General features: G+C 38.6%; 1 protein-coding gene across 1 annotated transcript in view; it reads right to left on the bottom strand.

Moving 5' to 3' along the window:
• Positions 1-22147, bottom strand: part of LOC119806578 (glutenin, high molecular weight subunit 12-like) — a 40954-nt gene that overhangs the window by 4622 nt on the left and 14185 nt on the right. The gene's annotated exons all lie outside the window — the stretch shown is intronic.

Here is a 22147-nt window from a genome sequence, read left to right as displayed (position 1 = left end):
TTTATAAGGAAGACAGAACAAAGACACCTTTCAGGTCCTTACTGGTGACCTGACCTGACACAGCAGGACACCTTGCATCTCTGACTTTTGTTTGGGACTTTAGCCTAGCAGGATGCAGTGGGAAGGACGTTTTCAAGGTCTCAGTTCTAAATGGTAAAACATGATATTTGGACAACAATGTTGAAGTGATGCAGACAAAGTCCCGATATCAAAAATGGCGTTCTGCTATTGTTTAAGCTCTAGTTTGATATAACTGTAAATCTGACCTTATCAGTTCTGACTGAGGTGGAATTTGCTTCAATACATTCATGTATGGCTTTTTCCTATTCTTACTGTCATCGAGGCTAACTGGAGATAGCATCTGTTATTATGTGAAACCTCCATTCATGTTGTTACACACATGTGTAACCATGTATATAATCCCAAACTGAGAGTTTTGTTCAGTTCTGCAGGGGTTAGAACACCAAGCATGCATGCATATTAACAAACATAAACAAGAATGACAGCTTGTTTGGCCCCAGAAATGCTTTCCAGAATTCTCCATATCTGGTTCAAATTAGACTAACTATGTTATCAAAGCACTACAAGATTTTTCATCTGTTCTTCTTGTCCCTCTGTGTTAGGGAACGAAAAGTGGCAGTTGAGAGTCCATGCAACTGTAGGACCAGGTATTCCTTATCCACAGAGTTTCCACATGATCCATGAATGCTGTGGTGCATGGACAACCACTTCACTCAAACCTTTTTAATTGTTCCTTTTAGAATGTTATAGTAGCTTATGTTTGGTTATTATTTTCTCCAGAATTTATTCTTATTCATTGATATGGACTATTGATTGGCTAGTAACATGAACAAGATAGACTGATATGACCATCTAAATCCCCATGATATTATTTTCGTTGAATGATCTTCAACATGGAGAATCTCATTTTCCATTTTCTGACATTAAATGCTCTAATACTTTCCAAACTATTGTGCTGATGTTTTAAAGATCAGAACCTCTCACAGTTGTGCTGATTATCATCATCTACCTGCCATTTTCAATTCCAATAAATCCCTAGACTGAGCATTTAAATTAAAGCTTCCATTGTTCTTCAGCTTGTTTGTGATTTGGCCTATTGCATCATTTGCTATTTATTTACCCATGTCCTCCACATTAGGAGTACAGTTGTGAAGTGTCAAAGATCACTTCATTAGTCCTCATGAGCATAGTTTCTTCTCAAAAAATTGATTATCAGATAACCAGGTGTGGTGTTACACACCTTTAACCACAAAACTTTGATTCTAGGACATATGATTCTCTGTGAGTTCCAAAGCAGCCATATTTACTAATGAGTTCTAGGACAGTTATGGCTGTTATAAATGTAAACCATGTCTCAATAAACAAAGAAAGAACAAAATGCTTAACAGATACAACATGTAAGTAGGTCATAAAATGTTACTAATATTGCTATATTCTATGATACTATTCTCTTTTCTGTTGTATGTTGAAGTCACTTGACCTTAAGAGGAACAAAACAGTGAATATAATTAGCTGCCTGTCCCTGTCTGAGACAATATCAGGCTTTTAAAATTGTGCAGGTTTTGTGTGGAGTTGGTATAAATTTGAAGACTATGTGGATTGTGTAAAGCATAAACTGTGAAGGACAAAAAATGCGAGCCTACTTGTACCTTGCCTCATGATCAGAGCGTTTGGAAGTTGCTTAGTATTATCAACAAGAACCAGAGGTACATATCATAACTCAAGATGTGGTTACTTCATTCTTTTTACATTAAGATGGCACATATATGTAGACCCAGTCCATCCTGATAGATGGTCCTCATATGTGAGCATACTTCTTCTTTTGAAATAGTAGTATAATTTGGAGTTACTGCTTTCAGGACACTTTTTCTAGTGTGGATTCACTGCCTAAACAACATAATGCTAAAGACTTGATGGCTCAAAGTGTTGAAGACATTAACAGTTCAAGTTGTCCTTTGTATCATGTAAAAGAAGTCTTTTGTTGCCTTCTTCCCTCTTTTGTACTGAGGAACAAAATTTACATAAAATTAAATGTGGACAAATTTCAGTATTCACTGGAACTCCTTTCCATACTATCCAATGTTTCTGTTTTATTATTTTTTCTTCCATGTTCTTATTCTTTACTAACTTTTGTTATTTTGTTGAGGCTGGTTCCAGAAAAGAAAGGTTCATATGGATCCACATATAGATGATCATTCATGCACGTGAACCACTTTCTTGTGCTGTGCATACCAATGTGCCGGATAGTTCATTTATCACAGTGTATAGGTAAACTCAGAAAACAAAAATTAATGAAAAATGTCTTTTGCTACAGATGATGTGAAATTCTGTAGTGTGAGGTGATAATAGATGTATTCTGAATGGGTAGTGTATTTGCATTTACTAGCTTTCTCTGGTACTATGAAAATCAGACACATTCTCTTTGGAATCATGGAGTTGAACGTCAAAGACAGGGTACAGTTGACTGTTATGAATAAGGTCCATTGTTTATTGGCAGGATAGTTTTCTAGTGTCTGAAGATAAAAGATGGGCAGGACTTGGAGATTAGGGGTCCTGACCAGGGCTGACTTTGATGAAATTTGTTCTGGGAAAGTCAGAAAAGGGGGAGAGTAGAAAGCTAGCTATACACATGGGCAACTGAGGAATTGGCCATTCTGGAAGAACTCAGCCTTGTCCATAGCTAGGTGGGTCATTGAATAGAGAAGTTGATGTTGTCAAATATCACACAACTTGAGCCCTTTTCTTGACCTTTTTCAGTGTTAGCAGCTTGTGAAAAGGATTATTGTTTTAGGTTAGAAAAATATCACCTAGAAAATCAGCAGAAATAATACCAACAGTATGTGGAACAGCTGAGGAGGAACACTCTCAGTTATTAATCTTTAAAGTGGGCCAAGTAGTACAGATCATGTAATAGGCTTTTGGGAACTTGCAATGGTTGAAGCAGTTTAGGACTGTCTTTTTCATATGACAGTTATACCTGTTCTGTTTGCAGTTATGTAGAATTTAAATTAATCACATTTCAAAGTTAATTTCATATCCTGTTTATTCCTGAACTACAGAAAATACCCACAATATGACTACACCACATATGTAAGATCCATTTTTAACTTTCGCAAAATTTGGTATCAACTCTCACAGGATGAGTCCAGTTTTCTCATTTGATTTTCACTCTCAACATCTTCCCTTTGTTCACATTCTCAGCCACATTTGCTGATGTGATGGAGGACTCTCATAGATTATTAAAGAAGCTGCCTTGGCTTTTTGATAGGGCAGGATTTAGATAGGTGGAGTAGACAGAACAGAATGCTGGGAAGAAGGGAAGTTAGACAGATGCCATGCCTCTCCTCTCTGGGACAGTCGCCATTAAGCCAGCCACCAGGACATACATGCTGAATCTTTTCTGGTAAGCCACCACCTTATGGTGCTACACACATTACTAAATATGGGTTAAAGCAAGATGTGAGAATTAGCTAATAAGAGGCTGAAAATAATAGGCTAGGCAGTATTTAAATGAATAGAGTTTGTGTGTTGTTATTTTGGGGCATAAGCTAGCCTGGCAGCTGGGAGCTAGGCAGCAGGAACACAGCTGCCAGTCCTCATTACAGTGATGTTTTCTCAAAAGAAATGGTGACTTTTGTGGACTAATGTCAAATAGAATAGCCTCACAGTTTTAAATTGCATTTCTATTGAAACTAAGAATGTTGGACTTTGATACTGTATTCATTAGCCCGTTTGATTTTCCTATTGAGTCATGACCACTCATGACTGGAGGGATGGCTCAGTCATCCTTCTAAGTACAGGCTTAGAACCTAGACTATAAGAGAAAAGTCCTTTCAATATTTTCTTAGCGCCTGAGAATGGAAACATTTGTACATTCTGAATATTAGTTTCCTATCTCTTATAGATAGCAACAATTTTTATTTTCCTCTACTTAGTCTTTCCTTTGCTGTGTTGGACTCTTTATTTCATCTAATCTTTTTTGTCAATTTGAAGGCTTTATTTTCTGTTCAAATCATTTTCAGGATCATATGTGTATATGATACACACACATATATAAGTTCACTGTATCTCCTAAACATCTAGATGGAAATCCTGTATATCATGATCAATAAAAACACAGAAACAATTATTGAGGTTCAACTTGAAGATTAGAAAAACAAAAACAGCCAGCTACTGGCTCTTATCCCTACCTCAATCTGAAATTGTGATCCTGCCTCAAGTAATCCTAAGAATGAGACTGACTGAGACCTGTCTTCTCTCTTCTTATATTCCACTCTAGTACTGGGATTCAAGTAATGTACCACTACCACATAGTTTCTATGACAAACTAGTGTGGCTGCTGGGATTAATGGTGTGTGTCACCACTGCTTGGTCTGTCAGGCTAGCCAGGGTGGCTGCTTTGCTTTTTGCTCTTCAGGTAAGCTTTATTTATTAATATGTAAATGAAATATCTCTACAATTTTGAGAGACAAATTTTTTATTTGCTTTTTAACTTTTTCATAATGTGGAGCCTCTTCTTCTGGCTTTGATGTGTTTTTGATGCTTTAGATCTTCTTTTCTGTAAAAAAATTTCTTCTTCAACAGTCTTCGATTTTTTTCTTTGTATTTAGCCTAATAGACTTTGAGTGTTTGGGAGTGATATTATTGTATTTATCTTGATCATTGAATAGTCAAAAAGTTGTTGTTTCCCCAATATTTGGGAGTTGATGTCTCAACATTAATATGAGATTTTAAGAAAGTACATTTCTTGTAAATTAATTACAGTTAGAGGAATTCATACCAGTGAAGTCCTTTTGTAGGCATATTATCACAAATGTCTCAAGTGTAAAGAGCATGTTCTTCTATTGCAGAGGACATGGGAATGGTTGGTTCTCAGGACACATGGTGGCTCTAAACAATTTTTGATTACATTTTCCTCTCATTCTATTGTCACCTAGAATGGCAAGACAGCAAATGGAAATTGCATACTGAATAATACATTGGAACTCTGTATGTATTCCATTAATGGCATTATTCTACTGGCATAATTTTCTGAAGCTTACCCTTTTATCCATTTTCTAAAGACAAGAAACATCTGAGAAGCTAGAGAGATTTCACATGTAATTTCAACATATTCTTCTATACAACCTTAGCTATTTGGACTAGGGTGAATGCTTTTACTGTGAAGTAAATTCAAAAAAACCTATTAAATATTCTGGTTGTTGAAGAAATTCCAGATAGGGTTGCATCTGTTTGTATGTAGAAGCTGTCATCAGAAACCTCCCTACCAAAAATGCCCTGGACTAGATGGTTTCCATGCAGAATACTACCAGAACTTCCAAGAGGAGCTAATACCTATACTCCTTAATGTGTTTCACAAAATAGAAAGAGAAGAGTCATTGCCAAACCCTTTTATGAATCTACAGTCACCCTGATACCAACACCACACAAAGATGTAACCAAGAAAGAGAATTATAGACCAATTTCACTCATTAACATATAAGCAAAAATTCTCAATAAAGTATTGGCAAACCGAATCCAAGAACACATCCAAATATCATACATTATGAAGAAGTAGGCTTCATCCCAGAGAGGCAGGGCTGTTTCAAGATACAAAAATCTATCAATGTAATCCATCATATAAATAAACTGAAGGAAAAAAACATATGATTATATCATTAGATGATGAAAAAGCATTTGACGAAATTCAACACCCCTTTATAATAAAGGTCTTGGATATATAAGGGATACAAGGTTCATTCTTAAATATAATAAAAGCAAATATACAACAAGCCAACAGCTAACAATAAAGTAAATGGAGAGAAACTCAAAGCTATCCCACTAAAATCAGGAACAAGACAAGGCTGTCCATTTTCTCCATACCTCTTCAATATAGTACTTGAAGTTCTAGCAACAGCAATAAGATAGCATAAGGAGATCAAGGGGATTCAAATTGGAAAGGAAGTGGTCAAACTTTCATTATTTGCAGATGACATGATAGTGTACATAAGTGACCACAAAGACTCTACCAAAGAACTTCTACAGCTGATAAACACCTTTAGCAATGTGGCAGGATACAAGATCAACTCCAAAACAATCAGTTGACCTCCTATACACAAAGGATAATGAAGCAGAGAGAGAAATCAGAGAAACATCACCTTTCATAATAGCCACCAATAGTATAAAGTATCTTGGGGTAACTCTAACCAAGGAAGTGAAAGATCTATTTGACAAAAACTTTAAGTCTTTGAAGATAGAAATTGAAGAGGATACCAGAAAATGGAAGGATCTCCATTGCTTGTGGATTGGGAGGATCAACATAGTAAAAATGGCAATTCTACCAAAAGCAATCTATAGATTCAATGCAATCCCCATCAAAATCCCAACAAAAATTTTCACAGACCTTGAGAGAACAGTAATCAACTTTACATGGAAAACTCTATTACAGAGCTACAGTATTGAAAACAGCTTGGTATTGACATAAAAACAGAGAAATCGACCAATGGAATTGAATTGAAGACTCAGATATTAATCCACCAATCTATGATCAACTGATTTTTGACAAAGGAGCTAAAAGTATACAATGGAAGAAAGAAACCATCTTTAACAAATGGTGCTGGAATAACTGAATGTAAACCTGTAGAAGAATGAAAGTAGATCCATTTCTATGACCATGCACAAAACTCAAGTCCAAATGGATTAAAGACCTCAGTATTAATCTGAACACACTGAATCTGATAGAAGAGAAAGTGGGAAGTAGTCTACAACACTTGGGCACAGGAGACACCTTCCTACGTAGAACCCCAGTAGCACAGACAATACAAGCAACGATATATAAATGGGACCTCTTGAAACTGAGAAGCTTCTGTAAAGCAAAGGACACTATCATTAAGACAAAAAGGCCACCTATTGACTGGGAGAAGATCTTTACCAACCCCACATAAGACAAATGTCTGATCTCCAAAATACATAAAGAACTCAAGAAACTAAACTTTAAAATGCTAATTAACCCAATTAAAAATGGGGAGTTGAACTGAACAGAGAATTCTCAACAGAAGAATTTTGACTGGCCAAAAGACAGTTAAGATCATGCTTAACCTCCTTAGCAATCAGGGAAATACAAATCAAAACAACTCTAAGATACCATCTTACACATGTCAGAATGGCTAAAATCATAAACACCAATCATAGCCTATGCTGGACAGGATGTGGAGTAAAGGGAACACTCATCCATTGTTGGTGGGAATGCAAACTTGTGCAACCATTTTGGAAATCAGTGTGGCAGTTTCTCAGGAAACTGGGAGTCAACCTACCTCAGGACCCAACAATTCCACTCTTGGGAATATATATACTCAAGAGATGCACAATCATACTACAAAAGTATTTGTTCAACTATGTTTATAGCAGCACTATTTGTAATTGCCAGAACCTGGAAACAACCTAGGTGCCTCTCAGTAGAAGAATGGATAAAGCAGGTGTTGCACATATACACTTTAGAGTACTACTCAGCAGTAAAAAACAATGACATTTTTAATTTTGTATGCAAATAGATGGAAATAGAAAACACCATCCTGAGTGAGGTAGCCCAGACCCAAAATGAGGAATATGGTGTGTACTCACACATAAGTGGATTTTAGCCATAAATAAAGGACATAGAGCCTATAATTCACGATCCTACAGAAGCTAAATAAGAAGGTGAACCCAAAGAAAAACATATCATTATCTTCCTGGATATTGGAAATTGACAAAATAGCCGGGCAGGGGTTGGGAGCATGGGGGTGGGGGTGAGGTGGGGATAAGGGGAGATGGGGGGAGAGCAGGGAGAAAGAGAGGATAGGGAGAGCTTTAGGGAATGGGATGGTTGGGATGGAGGAGGGGAGATATGGGAGCAGGGAAGTAAATATCTTAATTACTGGGAACAATTTAAGGTTGGCAAGAAACTTGACTCTAGAGGGTTTCCCAGGTGACCAAGGAGATATCCCCAGCTTGTTCCTTGGGCAGCAGTGGAAAGGGTGCCTGAACTGGCCTCGTCCTAGAGCCACATTGATGATTATCTTGCATATCACCATAGAACCTTCATCTGGTGATGGACGGAGATAGAGACAGAGCCACACATTGGAGCACTGGACTGAGCTTCCAAGGTCCTAATGAGCAGTAGAAGGAGGGAGAACATGAGCAAGGTAGTCAGGACTGTGAGGGGTGCGGGAGGGTGAATTGAAGGCCTCAAAAAGTAACTGAATCTCGTAAAGCAACAAGGCATGGAAGCAACAAGAAAGACAGCCACATATTTTATACAAATAATAGCTTCAAGTTAGACCCTTGTTTATTACAAAAGGGGGTTTAGATGTTCCAGACTTGGAACAACCCAAGTCAGATTAAAAAGAGTGTGTGTTTCTTCATCCCCAGAGATGCTCTAAGAGATGCCCTCCAAATGAGTGGCCAGTAGTAAAGTAATTAATAGGAGGCAGGAGGGTGAATTGAAGGCCTGAGAAGAAAAGAATATGCACAGATGTATGTTATTATGTTGCTTGTGTTGTCTTTTGTGCTCTGGAGTGAAGAAAGACATTTGATTCTGGGATCTGCTAAGAAGGTATTTTGACTTTAAAATATGGAAATAAGATTTTGATGCTTTGGAAAGGAGGTTCTGCTTTTGTCTTCACAGAGGATGAGAACCTGTGGATTCATTGCAAATTTATGTGGTTTGACTCACCGAGACCCTCTGAAATGTTGATGTAAAATTCCCCCAAGAATGCAGGACCCCCACTCAGCAGGAAGTAGCCAGACAGGTTGATGATGCCCACATTCCCTAAAATATTGTTCAAGTGGGTCCCCTTCAGTGGTTTGGGAGCAGGAGTAGCAAGCCTGCTTTGCTGAGTTTTGCTCTGCTCCATGCAGCAGTTTGGACCCAGAGAGAATACATCTGTGGCCAGAAGGCAGTTGGAGCAGAGCTTTGCTAGGCATGTTGCCCTGGCCCAGTCGGTACCTGGCCTGGGGGACACCACAGCAGTGTCAGGAGTATCAGCAAATATGGGAAAAAGTCCTGGACTATAGAAGATCGGCAGAAGTGAGACCTTGAAATCACCGCAGCTGTGATTGCTGGTATTGCTATCTCTGCTACCACAGATACTTCTGTCAGAGTTGCTCTCTCCTAGACTGCACAGATGGATGAGACTGTCAAGGAGCTGGCTGAAAGTCAAATATGCTTTGGACATTCAAAATATCTTTTTTTTTTGTTTTGTTTTTGTTTTGTTTTGTTTTGTTTTTCGAGACAGGGTTTCCCTATAGTTTCAAAAGCCTGTCCTGGAACTAGCTCTTGTAGACCAGGCTGGCCTTGAACTCAGAGATCTGCCTGTCTCTGCCTTCCGAGTGCTGTGATTAAAGGCGTGAACCACCACCGCCCGGCTCAAAATATCTTAATGGACATATTCAATTGGGCATATTGACCTTGAACCAACAATTGGCTCTCATTCAGGAGAAAGTGGACTATCATTGGACTTTTCAATGGCTAACATGTTCTAGCTTATATCATGTTATGTGTGTTACTCCTGGCACTGTATTGCATGCTTCTGCTACAGATATGGAACTCAACCGTCACGTGAGAAGTGTTTGGAATACTGCTTTTGTTAATTTTACTATCCATTTAGTGCATGCTAGATGGTTGCAGTGCTGGTCTGGCTTGTTTGCGCTGTCAGTCCTGGGGATACTTCGTTTAGAGCTACATATCTGGGTAGCCATGGATGGGCAATACTTTGGGGACAGGATACCACCTAAGACAGGAAATATTAGGGGGTTATTCCCCATGACAGGCAAGGTACTCCACTCAAAGTAACAAGACAGGCACCATTCATTTTATAAAATAAAACAGGGGGAGTTTTTGTGATCTATCTGCCCTCACTCCCCTTGACCTATAGCAGAACTTCCTTGTGGTCTGTAATTTACAAGGATGTTTGTGTTCTTTCTGGCTGCAGGTTTTCCACAGGAGCAGTAGAGGTATGAAAGACTTTAGCTTGGGGAAAAATAAAGGTTGCTCTTCTTCCATCTGAAAAGAAGCCTTCGTTTCTCAATCCAGGTACCCCCACCGGTCTTGGAATCTAAGCTGCTCTGGGGTCACAACAATTTGGCAAATACTTCCTTCTTGTGAGCTGATTCTAGCTGCCAGTATGAAGAGTGTGATTCTGCTACTGGCCTCCATGCTGGGAGGACCTTGCTAGGATCCATGAGGAGGAGGAAGAGAACTATGGTGATTGCCTCCTATCTCTGGTGGCCTCTTTTTCATTTTTATCTTCAGCAGCTGCAGAGAGTCTTGGGTACATTGTGTATTCCTGATGTATTAATAATATGTCCTCTGCCTTTTCCTCTTCAATCATCCTCATTAATGTTTTGTGTTCTCCATCAACAAACCAAGTATTTATTATATTATATCCTTTGCTTTATGTTTCACATGAATGCTTCTTTATGTTTCTCTCTGAGTTTACTTTTCTGACTGGGCCTAGTTTTGCCTCAATTTTGTTATACTTCCAATTCTGTTTCAAGTGTTTTGATTATAGGGATAATCCATCATAGGTATGTCTAATCTCAGTTAGTGTGATGCTATTTTTCTTTAATTTCACTATTCATCAAGAAGATATTATGTATGCCACATGCCATTGTTTTAATTGGTGTTAGACTTCATTGCTATTGCTCTGGCATCTATTTTGTTTATCTAAAGGACTTTCCTGAACACTTACATTAAGAAGCATAAACTATTATCTTGTCATTATTACTTTGTACAATACTTATTTATAATTATTCAGAGTGTGTGGTGCCTATATGTCTGTATGATGTGTGTGTATGTGTCTGTGTATGTGTTTGTGTTCCTAGTTATGGAAGAATTTGAGGAGAATATGGGTGAGTTTAAATACTTGAGTGTCATGTAATTTTCTATCTCATGACAGATCTACTATCCATTGAGATACATTAAACTTATACTACACATAAATGAGTTTGGTAACTTATCATCTGTGAATAAGTGTTAAGAGTATTATATGAATCCCAAATGAATGAAAATTTAGAGATAGCATGAAAACTGCAAAGATACAATATCTGGTGGGTTTTTTTCATACTCATTAAAGATGTATCATGAAAGCAGAATATATTATTACTTGACAAATATTCAGTGTTTATTGAAAAATCAGAGCAATCTTATCCCATGGGAATTTAGGAAGGCAAAGAGAAGTTATATCATTTCATTAGGTTCTATTATTCATTGTAGGTGGTCCTAACCCAAAGAACACTTTTAAAACTTCAGAAAAGAAAGTGAAGATCGAGATGACAAACAAAGTGATAGCATGATGGACTTAGCATGTGTGAATTATTACTACTAGCCCCAATATTATACAATTTCTCAGCTCTCTTTCCCAAGTGACTTATCATAATTAAGAATTAATAAAGGTTAAACCAAAAAGTAAGGCATTTTGCTTTAATGCTTTGTGAATAAATTGGCTGTCCTTTGTTGTTGTTTTTTTCTGTAGTTTACTTTATTTCTGTTATATATTTTAGAATTAGTTCCCTAGTTCAGGACAGTTTCCCACTGACAGGGCTTGTTCCTCCTTTTTGGTTAAGCTCAGAGATCTGTCTTCTTGCTATTACCACTATAAGCAAGCATTTAGTCAATGCTTATGGTCCAGGCATTGAATATTCCATCTAAGATATTCACAGATCTCCAAGGACATAGAATTACCACCTGTCCAAGCTGCCGTCATTTTACCCCATGGGTGAAAACAACATAGCCCAGAACAGACAATTTTTGAGACCCGTGTCCTTTTTTTCCTACTACCCAGAGCAAAACTCCTGCCTAGACCCTTAAAAGCTACATCATCGGGTGTATGTCTTATCTGATCAAGAGCCATAAGATTCCCGTAGGTTGCCTGGTTACTTGGTAACTTCTATGCACACTGGGAAAAAGGAAGTTGTACACTGATTTAAACAACACAAGCTCTATTCATAATTTTATTGAAAATCTCTCTCTCTCTCTCTCTCTCTCTCTCTCTCTCTCTCTCTCTCTGTGTGTGTGTGTGTGTGTGTGTGTGTAAACACTTATTTGATTTCAATGTTTTAAAATAATTCTGGCCTTACAACCTTCTTGGACTGGGAATTTAGTGGGTTTAAGAGTATAAATGACTGAGAACATTGGTAAAGGGTAGAACTATGAACAATGTAAAATGATTTGAAATGAAGAACAATGTAGTATGAGGAATTAAGTAACAGGTGGAACCATGAGAAATGATGGATTAAAGAGAGATGAATAAAAAAAAACATGGACAGATGATTCCTGTTTTGAGTAGAATTATTTACACTTATATCTTTACCCCCCTCCCTTAGCTCATTCTTTGCATTTTTAATTGAACCCCAAAAGGTTGTGTTAAATGCTTGTAGTTTTAAGACCCATTAGAATGTGAAACAGTCACTTCCTGGGGGAAGGCAACCTTCTCTTTGGCTTGGTGTATCCTAGTTATGAACAGCAGATTCTGTGAACTGCTGCAAATATTTTATCCCTTCCTTGAACCTCTCCAGTGTTGGCAATGTGTGAAAAAGATCATTCTGTTAACTCCCTTCAAAATGTCATCTATGAACTCATGAAGCACAACTTAAACAAGTTACAGAATAGTTCATGAGGAAGACATTCAGTTAAAGGTGAGGTTAAATGGTAGGCAGCATGCCTCAGGCTCTATGTGACCTAGAGCTTATTAGAGGCCTTGAGTTTTCCATGACTGGGATGTACACCTGGAACTTAATAGCTCCCAATAGAATTCATAACTTCTACTTTCTAGTTTCCACAACTTCACATACATTTTCTAAGTTTTCACAACAATCATACACAAATTGAGAGAAAAAATAAGAGATGTAAATTCACATAGATCAATGTGATACCATGTCTATTTTCTTCAGAATTCTATTTTTTTTGTCCCAAAAGAAAACCTAAAATAAGGTCATCATAGAGTATCCCTTCTGCTCAAGGATTTCTTATGTCATTTTCTCAACATATTCTTATAGGCATTCAAGTTCTTAATACTTGTTTTGAATATTAAAGACCAGATTTTTAATGTGAAAATTGTTATATCCTGAGGTAATGAAGATTAGAAATTTAACATAAAAACTAGTTCTTGGGGGAGGAAGATTGAAGGACCATAACATTTTTAATTTTAATCAATTTTTAAAACTCAATTTACATTCCATTTACAGTTCTCCCAATGACCCTTTCTCCAGCACCTCCCACAACCTCCAAACGTATACTTCTCCAAACTGGTTAGGGTTTCCATGGGAAGTGAACAAAATCTGGTACTTTAAATTATAGAGCCAGTTGCAGAGATTTTCAACAAAGTACCAAGCTGAGCTCCAGGAATTTGTTTGAAGAGAGGGAGGTGGGAGTATATCAGCAAGGGAGCTCAAGATTAGGATTAAGAAATATACAGAAGCAGCTGAACCTATTTTTTTGGAAACTCAGGAACTCTAGACTCATAGATGTGAAGCCTCCTTATAACCTAACTAGTGCCTTCAAATGTGGGAGACAGTGGTGGAGCTTGGAGTACCTATGAGGCAAAATGGGGTTAGAGGTTATGAGATTTCCCAAGGTCAAATATTTGGTGATGGCCATCATGATGATATGGAAAGACAAGTTATATTTGATGAACAAACATGGCCTCTGCATGCAGCAGCTTTGAGTCCTTGGAACTGTTGTGATCTAGCTGCCCTCCCTCCCCCTGACTGACAGATGAACTTCTTTGTGGTCAGTAATTGACAAGAATGTTTGTGTTCTTTCTTGCCAGTGGTTTTCCACAGAAGCAGGAGAGGTATAAAAGGTTGCTGGTTATAGTGATGAGGTGAGCAGGCCTGCTATTCATCCAGCCCAGCTCCTGCATGGCTAGCTTTACACCCAAAATGACAACACGCAAATTGTGTTCATTTTTTTTATTTTTGGTTTCTTTGTTTTCTTTTTTCAAGTCAAATATAACAATAATCCCCAAACCCTGTTTTCTGCATTCAGAAGAGAGGAAGTTAGTAATATGAGCAGAACACCTGCAGCCAATCAAAGAAAAGACCATTTCCCACAAGACAGCCAATCACAATCTTTTTCCAGTTTAAGCAGCCAATTGGGTCTCTTCACAATCCTAAAAAAATGACCTAAATAAAGCACCAGAACTCGGAGAGCTTCTGGGGAAGCCAGAAACCGAGGCGCAAATTTTTTAAAAAATAGTCAGAAATAAAAATAAAAGGTTTCCATTGGTCAAGATTTAAAAATAAAAAGGTTTCTTCCTGCAGCCAATCATAGTCCATCCCTTCAAGCCAATCACAAACCACCGCTGGCATCTCCCTGATGCCAGCCCTGCCGAGTGGCTAGGGTAGAAAGGGTGGGGGTAAGGTGGGGAGGGTAACAGAGGGATGGAAACAGAAGGTGGTTTACTACCACCCAACTGGGAGAGGAGCCCCACAGATCTTGTGGCCCTCGGTGGCTTTCAGGGTATCCCAAGGGGCTTTCAGCTACTGCCTCCGGTCTTCGGTCTCTGACCTGGAAAACGCCATCACCACCTCCTCCGCACCCTGGTCCATGGAGTGCTGTGGCAGCCGGCTGAGCTGACTGCTCACTACCCCCGCATAGGTGCGCAGGAATTCTTCCTCGCTGGCGGTCAGATTTGACCCCATCTTCCCTCCTTCCCCACCGCGGTGACTCACGGAGAGGCGGAGGCTGAGGTGGCCGCTCCTGCTGCTGCTGCTGCTGCCGCAATGGCTGCTGCTCCGGCTGAGCGCGCCCCGGAACAGGCCGCTGCTCAGGACCCGCAGCCCCCGGAGCCGCGCGCTGGAGGGCAGCCCAGGGCGGCACCTTCTTATTTCTTCTCAGTCGCAGCCCTCCCCTTAGAGTTGAGCATCACTTTGCCTGAAGTTCATTTCCAGAAGCAGGAGCCCCAGAGCTGGGCCAGGGGGATGAACCGCGAGGGAGCACCTGGTAAGAGCCCGGAGGAGATGTACATTCAACAGAAGGTCCAAATTGTGTTCATTTAAACACAGCCTGGTCCATTATATCTAGCCTCTTCTTTGCTAACTCTCATATCTTGCTTTACCCGTATCTAGTAATCTGTGTAGCCACATGAGATGGTGTCTTACTGGTAAAATTCTAACCTACATCCATCTCTTGCTTGGGCTTCATGGCATCTGCCTGACTCTGCTTTTTTCCTCCCAGAACTCTGTTCTCTCTACTCCACCCACCTAAGGGCTGGCCTATCAACAGGCCAAGACAGTTTCTTTATTAACTAGTGAAAGTAACACATACACAGATGACCCTCCTACACCATTTCCCCTTTTTCTGTTTAAACAAAAAAGAAAGGCTTTAACTTTAACATAGTAAAATTACATATAACAAAACAGTTATCAAGCAAGTGTAAGAATTACAATATTTATGTATATTTTATCTTTTATCATAACAAAGGAAAACTATAACTATAACTAACTATACTTCAACTCCATCAAAGACTCCAGAAGTATATAATATTACCTAAGTAAATAAGAAGTAAGCAACTCCAAAACTCTAGAAATGACAGAGTCATCTCACTGCCTAGACAGTCACCCAAAGTTCCTCTTACCATTGGGGCACCCATCATCAGGCCTACAAGCCCATAGTATCCAGCAGACATTTCCATGAAGCAGGAAATTCCAAAGATAGTTCAGTCACTTTCTCGCAGACTCTTTCATGAAGCAGGAACCCTGAAAGACCATCTCACCTTTAGGCAAGTTCACTAGTCCGCTCTCTGCAGGTTCTTCATGTCCAGTTTATGCAACAGTCCAGGCAAGAGCAGTTTCTTTCTCAAATGGCTATCAAACTCTTTAAGGAGCCTCTTCAATGCCCATCTTCCTCTTGAAGTAGATTGGTGTTGCCAGGAGCAGACGTGTCTCATTGTCATGAAAAGTCCTAAGTTTTTAAAACATTAAATGCCATATTCTGTAGTCTTTGAAAGATATGCAGAATGCCTATTTAACTGCAAGATATCTCTATATATCTAGAAAATCTCACTAACATGACTACAAGCTTGACTATTATTGATGTTTATCCATTAACAACCTGTATTTCCTAATTATACTACATTTTTGTAATTATAATACATTGTTAAATGGGCTACACAATCACAATACCTTAATCAAGATCAGAAATACGTATACATATAACAAGATTGACCTTAAATTTTCTTTCAATAAACCAAGTTTTATACCAATGCAAATTATTCATCTCTATATCATATCCCCCTTTAAATGTAAAAGAACATTTATAAACAATATTTGGGAATATGGGTGTAGTGTTTTTTCTCCAAACTGCTTCATGCTGTATGGGGGTGCTGTTAATCAGGTCTTTCATGGTATAGCTTGTGTGCTAGGTTCATCTCAGTCAGCAGTTTAGTGAAGTAATTTTTTGAGGGTGTTCACAGTAACCTTTCAGGAGGCCATGGTCTATCATACCATATTGGTTTAGAAGTAATCCACAGGGTCTCATCCTCTATGAAAACAAAAGAAGAGCCTCTCCAAAGCATCATATCCTTAGACCCAAATTTGGAAGTCATGATACTTTTAGAACATACATGTTGGATCAGCTTAGCAACCCACAAAATGAAATGTCTCTCTGTATTTAGCTCCGTCACAGTTAAAGAATTCAAAGAAAATACAATATATAGATTCCAAACTCTCTGTGAATGTTGATTTTTATGTGGCTTATTTTTCTTTATTTTTAACTCATAACTCTCTGTACTCTGTCTCTTTACAAAACTTTACCTTTATAAAGCATTAACTTTATTCTCTATATTCCTTTTTCCTGTCTCTCCACTTGAGACTTTGAATCAGTTGCACCTCTGAGCTGCAGAGAAGCAGGCTGCTCTGGATTTTGTCTCCACTTCTCTCCAATTTCAAAATGGTGGACATACCGTTTTCTGCTAGCTCTGGGGCTGCCAGATAGGAGCTTCACTTAGCGGTTTAATTCTGAGACTAAGTGTGCAGCACAGAAACTCTTTTCATCCAAGTTACAGTCAAATCTGCCATGCAGAGCACTGGAAACATCTCTCTGTATGCTGGCAGAAATACGCCATGCTCTCCTGTCTGTTTAAGCCTGATCCCATTGTCTGCCCAGGTGGGGAGCGCCAAGCCATTGGCATAGTTTAAGAGTACTTTCTTTCTGATCCTGAGTGGGAACACAAACATTCAGTCTAATAAAAACCATTGAAATGCTTTAAAGCCAGAGTTTGTACTGGTGGCACAGCCTATGAAGCTGTGTTTTAAAATGGCATGGCTTTTTTTTTTTTTTCTGATGCTATTGCTTAAACAGGAAATCTCTCTATTGCATGTCCTAGCAAACAGCAAAAAGCTGTGTTAAACTCTCTTTTTCTGTGTTTAAATTAAGTTCTCTCAGGTTTTTAAGTGTATTTAATAGGCCACATTGGTGCCACTTGTAAAAGGGACAGAGGGCCGCTTTCTGCCACTTTTCTCCCTGGCTAGTTTCACATCTGAAATAACATCACACAAATTGGATTCATTTAAACACTGCCTGGCCGATTAGCTCTAGCCTCTTACTGGCTAACTCACATTTTGATTAACCCATTTCTATTCATGTGTTTTGCCACTTGACTGTGGCTTTCCGGAATAAGTCTAACCACCGTCCATCTTGGGTAGGAGAAACATGGTATCTGCCTGACTCTGCTTTCTTCCTCCCACAATTCTGTTCTGTCTTCCCTGCCTATTTATGTTCTGAGGTATCAGGCCAAGCAGTTTTCTTTATTAATTAACCAATGAAAGCAACAGATAGATAGAAGACCCTCCTATACCAGCTGGGCAAAATAAAGCTTGCTGTTCTTCCACCCGAAAATAAGCCTTCGTGTCTCAATCCTGGCACCCGCTGCCAGTCTCAGCTATCCAAGATGTGCTGGCTGCAGCAGAGTGGAGGTTCCACTGAGATCTCCAAAATGGAGATATGTGAACGGGGTTGCTCCATCTGCTGGATAAATCATGGAGCTTACTGGGAAAGGTAATATGTTTTGTTTTCATCCCCAGAATTACTATGAGGGACACCCTCCAAAAGACTAGTACATATAAAAAAGAAGTTGAAGGGTAAATTGAAAGGCCTCAAAAAGTAACTGAATCTCTTAAACCAACAAACCACAGAAGAAACAAGGAAGACAGCTGAAGATTTCATACAAACTATAGCACAAGTTAGCCCTGGTTTATTATGGGAGGAAGTTGAAATGTTAACAATCCAAGTCAGAGTATGTGTTTTTGCATCCCCAGAGATGCTCTGAGGGGTACCCTCTGGAAGACTGGCCAGTAGGGTAGTAATAAAGAAGAAGCAGGAGGATGAATCGAGGGCCTGAACGAGATAGAATGTGTACAGATGTATGTTATTATGTTGATTGTGTTGTCTTTTGCATTCTAGACTGGAGAAAGACATTGGATTCTAAGAACTGCTAAGAAAGGTAATTTTATTTTAAAATATGGGCCTAAGGATTTGATGCTTTGAATAAGAGGTTCTGCTTTTGTCTCCAGAGAGGATGAGAACCTGTGGATTCATTGCAAGTTTATGTGGTTTGAATCTCCTAGACCCCCTGAAATGTTGATGTAAAATACCCTCAAGAATGCAGCACCCCTGCTTAGCAGGAAGTAGCCAGACAGGTTGATGATACCCAAATTCTCTAAAAGATTTTTAAAGTAGGGCCCCTTCAGTGGTTCAGGAGCTGAGTTCTGCTCCACTCCATGCAGCTGTTTGGACCCAAAGTGAGTGTGGCTAGGCCCAGAAGGCAACTGAAGCTAGCTTTTCCACCACAGCTACTGCTGCCTGAGTTGCTCTCTCACAGACTGTGCAGATGGATGAGACTGTCAAACAGGTGGCTGGAAGAGGCATTAATGCTTTGGGCATTCCAAACGATCTTAATGGACATTTTTAATTGGGCATATTGACCTTGAACCTACAAGTGCCTTGGTTCAGGAGAAAGTGGATTACCTTTTGACTTTTCAATAGTTAATCATGTTATATGTGTTACTCATGGCACTGTATTGCATGCTTCTTCTACTGTTATGGAACTCAGCCGATATATGAGAGGGTTTCGGAATACTGCTTTTTTGTTTCAAATTTACCACCCAGTTAGTGCATGCTAGATGGTTGCAGCACTGGTCTGGCTCATTGGCACTGTCAGTCCTGGGGATACTTGGTTTAAGACTATGTGTCTGGGTAGCCACAGATGGGCAATATTTTGGGGGCAGGATGCCATCTAAGACAGGGTATATTAAAGGGCTATTCCCTATGACATGCAAGGTATTCTACCCAAAGTAACAAAACAGGCACCACTTATTTTATAATATAAAACAGGGGGAGTTGTTGTGATCTAGCTGCTCTCACTCCCCCTGACCAACAATGGAACTTCCTTGTGGTCTGTAATTACAAGGATGTTTGTGTTCTTTCTGGTTGGTGGTTTTCCACAGAAGTAGTAGAGGTATAAAAGTGAGCTGAGCATAATAATTCTTGCTGTTCTTCCACCTGAAAAGAAGCCTCCCTGTCTCAACCCCGGCAACCTCCACCAGTCTCAGCTATCCAGGCCATGCTGGGTGTGGCAGGGACAAAATTCAGGCTTTAGAAATGAAGAGTGAGCCATTTACTAAAATTATACAAGGGGAAAATTAGCCTTGATTTATTTTTGCAAAAATTGACTTTAGTTGTAAATAGAATGATATCACAACAAGAACTTAGATGAATATTACTTGAATCTTTGCTTTCTGAAAAGTCGAGTACACAAGGCAAAAGGGTATTTGGACCTTCAAAGATAAGATGAATTATGAATGCAATCTATATTTAATCTTATAAGATGATCATAATTGTATAGGAGATAGGAAAGTTAATTTCGAAAAGTTTGAAGAAAAGTCAAAACGTGAAATGTTTTAATTATGGTATACAAGGTCATGCAAAAAGGTATTGTAGACAAGATATTAATAGAAACAAAGTTTTTTCTACAGATAACGCAAACAGATTGTCATAGACTTTCAGAGTATGCAGAAGGTCCTTCTAAGGCCAACATTGGATGAATAAAATTAGAACAAGGGACAGGCAAGGTAAACTTTTGCCACAGGAATCCCCTGGAGGAGCCTCCTGCAGGTTCCCATAACAAATTTTGTTCAATATTTCTCTATCAACATTGGAAAAACTCCCTGACAGAACAATGAAAATATCTACTGCCTATTGTAAAAAACAAAACTTACTGTATGGCAACAGATTTTGAAGATAAAAAATTAAGAAAATCAATAAAACAATTATTTTTCCAAACCTTTATAAACGATCAAAACCCAAAGTTAACAACTCAGATAAATGGCATTAAAATTAAGGACCTGGTAGACACAGGTACATATTTAAGTATAATTGTCCTAAAATCTTGCTATCCAATTGGCCTCTTCAAGAACCAATCATACATATTCTTGTTATTGGATCTTTATCTGAGGTGAAACAAAGAACAGGGTGGATCAAAAGCATAGGACCTAATGAACGGAGAGGAAAATTAAAAGTACACATAGGAACCATAGCAATTAGGTTATGGGCATATGAAGAAGGGCACTTAAAGAAATCCCACACTAGTTCAGAATTGAGTGTACGAGAGGGTTACTTATTTAAGGGAGACTCCCAGATCACAATCCTCTGCTGGAATAGGGAACAGGAATTGAAACCTGCAGCTGGAAAAAGAGGCCAGACATGCACTTTATATTGACATATATAGTATAAGAGACCACACCCAAGTGGGTGAGTAACTTTAAGGCTCCTGATGGTAAGAATTCCTACAGCACCTCCCACCTTTTGTTTAAATAAGAAAGTTCTAAGCCAAATACCAAATTATATACAATAAGAACAAATATCAGGCATAAAATTAGAATTACAATCAGAATAAACAATATCAAAAGAGACATGTGATAAATGCTTCATTAATTATCCTATCTTAATGAGTTTAAGTCTTGTATATCTATAATTTGGCCAAGTCATGAGTGGACTATAACTACAACTATCTAGTCTTCAACCCCATTGAAGACATGAGTCGGGAAATAATATTACTTAAGCAGGAAGTGCAATCAAGCAACTTCCAAAAATGTGCAACAAATAAGAGAGACAACAGGCTACCTGGGCAATCACCAAAGTCTCATTTGCAATGTTGGAACAACCATCTTTGTCTAAGGCCTAGAGTAAATGACAGACCATTTTCAAGGGCAGGAAATTTTTTAAAACTGTCTTACCCTGTCTCAGCAAGATTTGATAGTCCTGCTTATCCATTTCTGGATACCATGTACCTTGTCAGTGGTTGAGGCATGTGCAGTTCCTTGCCAAAAGGCCAGTTTTGACAAGAAGAAAACAAGCTCCAAGTGGAGCATCTTTAATAATCAACATTCTCTCAGGAATAGATCAATGCTGCCAGAAGCAATCATGTCTCACTTCAACAGAACCCTAAGTTCTACAGCAGGTTCTAGAGCTCTTTGAAGTGGTTGAAGATTGCCTATCTATGCAGAATATAATTTCTATGTATATAAAAAACCTGATTAGTCTAACTATAAGTATGACAAACACGGGTGACTATTGACATATGAATCTTAATACCTATAAAACTTAAAGACTAAGACTTCATATTAGAATATCAAACAAACTTTAAAGAACTGTGAAACAAATGAGGACAATGTTGTCAAAATGTAAAGAATGCACAAGTGTCTTGATCAGAAGTAGAAATGTACATTGCAATATGATAAATATATTCTCAAATTGCATCAATATACAAAATGTTTTAAGCAGAGGTAAAAGCATGCACGTATAAAATATGACAAACTAACTTTGCCTAGGAATACAAATAATGTGGATAAAAATAGGAACATATTTAATACAATTTAAGCTTATATCAATATATAAGAATCAATACCAATGTAAATTACCTATAAATAATAGCTTACAAATATTCACTCTATTACTCACTAATATTACTTTTATGAGTAAGCTCACACAAATCTATTATCCCATCCAATTTCCCTTTTTTCCAAAGAGATCCCTGATACCACATAATTTATTCCCAACCTCCAACCTAATGCTAATTATAATAAAGCCCTAAATTATGACCCTAACCTTGAG

This window comes from Arvicola amphibius, chromosome 2 (genome assembly GCF_903992535.2).
Source record: "Arvicola amphibius chromosome 2, mArvAmp1.2, whole genome shotgun sequence".
NCBI classification, from domain to species: domain Eukaryota; kingdom Metazoa; phylum Chordata; class Mammalia; order Rodentia; family Cricetidae; genus Arvicola; species Arvicola amphibius.
This window is presented reverse-complemented; position numbering and strand designations above follow the sequence as displayed.